Below are 3,605 nucleotides of genomic sequence, written 5' to 3'. Positions count from 1 at the left end.
TGTGTGTGTGTGTGTGTGTGTGTGTGTGTGTGTGTAGGAGCTGGAGGTGGGGGGGGGGAGTGCTGGTGTTGGAGCTGAGGACAATACCCTGGGGGTGGGGACAGTTGGGGATAGTGTCCAGGAGATGGTGTGGGAGATGGGGGACGGTGTCCCAGGGGACCTTGGTTCTGGGGTGGGAAGCTGGTATCCCGGGGGGACGTGTCCAGGGTGGGGGGGATGGTGTCCTGGGGGCTGGTATTGGGGGTGGGGCAGGCGAAGGGGCAACTGTGTGGGCGGGGGTTGAGGGGTCGTGTCCCCGAAGTACCCCGTGCCCCAGGGTGGGGATTCGGTGTCCCACCATGGGGGAACGGTGCCTGGGCAGGAAAGGGTGGTGGGGAGGGATGGTGTCGGGGGGGCCGGGGGGGCTGGTGCCCCAGGGTGGGGGTCCGGTGTCCAGGGTCGGGGCTGGTGACCCGGGACGAGGGGTGTGAGGGAAGGAGGGAGGGGGCGGTGTCCCAGGATGGGGTCGCCGGTGGAGGAACGGGTTCCGGGGGCCTCGGGAGCCAATAAGCGAGCGGAGCCGCCTTCCAGCGTCTCGAACCCCCGAAGCCCCCGGGTAACAGAACGCACCCCCTTCTCTGGGCCTCGCGTCCACCGCCGACCCGGCAGGCAGCAGGAGGAGCGGAAGCAGGTGGCCGCCCTCCGGGGTCTCCCCGGAACCTGCCCCCTGACCCCACGCCACCAGGCTCTTCTGGAGGTTGCGCACGAGGCGCGGGGAGAGGCGGGCCCTCCAAGGCGGCCTCCGATTGGCTGAACTTGCCGGCAGTTCAAGGGGGCAGTGTTCACAAGTGCAGTCCGAGGGGCGGAGCCTCCAGCCCGGGGCCCGCCCACCCCCGAGGCAAGAAAAGGCAGTAAGCAGCCCCGCCCCCCGGCTGTGAGTGGGCACGTGGGTGCAGAGCCCTTCTCTACTCCAGAGCCTGGGTGATCTTAACACACATTTCGGCTTGTCACTTCCGATTAAATCTTTCCATGATTAATTACAGCTTGTGGCCTAGTCACACACAGGAGTCCTATACAGCTCTTTCTTTCTTGTTTTTTTCAGTGCAAGTATGACTCAACTATTAAATGAGACGTATTATTACATGAGACATATTTATACTAAAAAGTTACTTATTGTTTATCTAAAACCCAAATGTAACTGGGTATCTGGCATTCTATCTGGCAACCCTATTTATAAGAATTTGTTCATCATTGTGACCACCTGATCAGTGGGGCCACGGACCCCAGACTGTGAGCTCCAGGAGGGCAGGCACCTGTCAGTGTTCCCTGCTGCCCCGTCCCAAGCAGGGTCTGGCCAAAGGAGCTGCCTGTGGTAGGGTGAATAATGGTCCCCACAAAGATATCCACATCCTGATATCTGGAACCTGCGTATCTTACAAATTTTGCTGATGGGACTAAATTCAAGATCTTGAGATGGGGAGAATACCCTGGATGGCTCAGCCGGTTGAGCATCTGACTTCAGCTCAGGTCATGATCTCGAGGTTCATGAGTCCAGGCCCCACACTGGGTTCACGGCTGCCAGCGCAGAACCCTCTTCAGATCCTCTGTCCCCCCTCTCTCTGGCCGTCCCCTGCTTGTGCTCTCTCTCTAAAATAAATAAACACTTAAAAAATCATGAGGGAGGCAGGAGGGTCAGAGTGGAGGAGAGAAGTAAGGTGACGCTAGAAGGCACAGGAACGGGCATGTGAGGCAGGACCACGGACCAAGGGATGGGAGGGCGCTTCTAGAAACTGGACAAGCTAGGGATGTGGATTCTCCCCTGGAGCCTGCAGAAGGAACACAGTCTTGCAGAAACCTCGAGCCCAATAAGACCGATTTCTGACTTCTGACCTCCGGAACTGTAAGAGAACAAATCTCTTCTCTTTAAGCCACTACATTTGTGGTGACTTATTACAGCAGCCATAGGAAATTCACTCAGTGCCCAACAAATATTTGCCGAATGCAAAAGGCAGCTATGGAATACGGTGTGGGTCAGAGCCAGGAGACCACACTGGCCTCCCGTGTGTCACCAGTCATGAGACCCTTGGCCATGAGATCATTCCAGAGCCTTGGTTTCTTCATCTGTAGTGTGGGGTCCCTCCTGCCAGCCTCAAGGACTGTGAGGGGTCAGGAGGTGACTGGACAGTGGTCACAGGGTGTGTGTGGAGCCAGCTAGAACCGCGACCTTCCCTCTCATCTCCAGCCAGACTCCAGCCATCACAGTGTCCTTTCCGGAGCCACCTGCTCCGTCGCCTGCCAGGACCTCCTCTAAGAACTTTCGTGTATTCGCATTCATGTTTACAATGACTCCATTTCAATAATTACCGCGGGTTCCTGAAGGTGGCAGCTGAGGCAAGGGGAGATAAAGTCAATACCCCAAGGTTACCCAGCTGTTCAGTTGTAAAGTGTGGATGGACTGAAACCGTCGGGGAACGAGCCTAAGGTGTGGCCCACTCCTGCGTCCTCTCTGTGCCTCAGTCCACCCTCACCAAGCCGACCTTCCTCTCGGGGACATGGGAGCCCCCGCGTGCAAAGGGTGTGGCGGTCAAGACTGGTTCTCAGCAGAGTAGACCTGTCACCACCCTGAAAGGAGGTGAGAGGTCAGAGACTGGGGAGCCCCACCTTGCCCTGGAGATGGAATTCATCTGTGGGATGTCATGGATTCCTGGAGGCCAGAATGTCTGGCTCACCTGGCGTGGGGGAACGCCCTTGAGACCTCCCTCTCCCTCACGCCAACCAGGAAATATGGGGGTCTCCCCGCTCCAGGTCTGCCCCAGGGAGATGCCGGTCTCCAGGGGGCTGTGTGTCCTCGTCTGCCCTTTGCGACCGGACCGACCGAGGCAAGCCTTGGGTCAGCAGGGAGGAGGGGGGAGGAAGGGGAGGAGGGGGAGGAGGCCCAGAAGAAGGAGAGGCGGGTGGCCAGCCTGGGTGGAGGAATCCCCAAACCAGCTAAAAATAGCCAGGGAAATTATTCCAACACCTTCCCAAAATAGAAAACAACCTCCCCGCCCAACAAAAGGCTCGGGCAGCTGGGGGGGGGGGGGGGGCAGGGAGAGGGGGCGGTGATGAAGAAAGCTGGCCTCGGGCAACCCCTCCCCATGCCCAAGACTTGCTAACCCCCTCAGGCTCTATCTGCCCAGCTGCCCTCCCCAGGGGCTGGCTGTGCGCTCACCCCGGGATCCGGACGGCGGGCACGCCCAGGAGGGGTGGGGACCCTGGAAAGTGGATCCCGACACCCCCCCACCCGCCGCCAGGGCCCAAGGGCCGCTGACCGGGGGAACTGGGAGGGCCCGCCACTCAGGCTAAAAATAGCCAGCATCTCCGCCCAAGCTATTTTTAGTCCCTTCCCCGAGGCCTCAGCACAAAGGCAGCCACCGATGGGCACACCCCGCCGGGCAGCCCGGGCGCCTCTGGCCACCGCAGCGGCCGGAGTTGGGGGCAGACCCACAGTGCGGACAGATGTGGCTTGAGCGCCCGACCTGCCGGCTGGCGCCAGGGCGCCCCCAAGCCCTCCGTGAGCCCTCCTGCTGCCGAAGAGCGAGGGAGACACGCGGGCAGGGGGTCTGGGCCCCAGAAGGCGCCGGGCC

The sequence above is a fragment of the Herpailurus yagouaroundi genome, unplaced genomic scaffold (assembly GCF_014898765.1).
Source record: "Herpailurus yagouaroundi ecotype Mexico unplaced genomic scaffold, PumYag 295, whole genome shotgun sequence".
Lineage (NCBI taxonomy): Eukaryota > Metazoa > Chordata > Mammalia > Carnivora > Felidae > Herpailurus > Herpailurus yagouaroundi.
Note: the sequence above shows the minus strand (reverse complement) of the source record.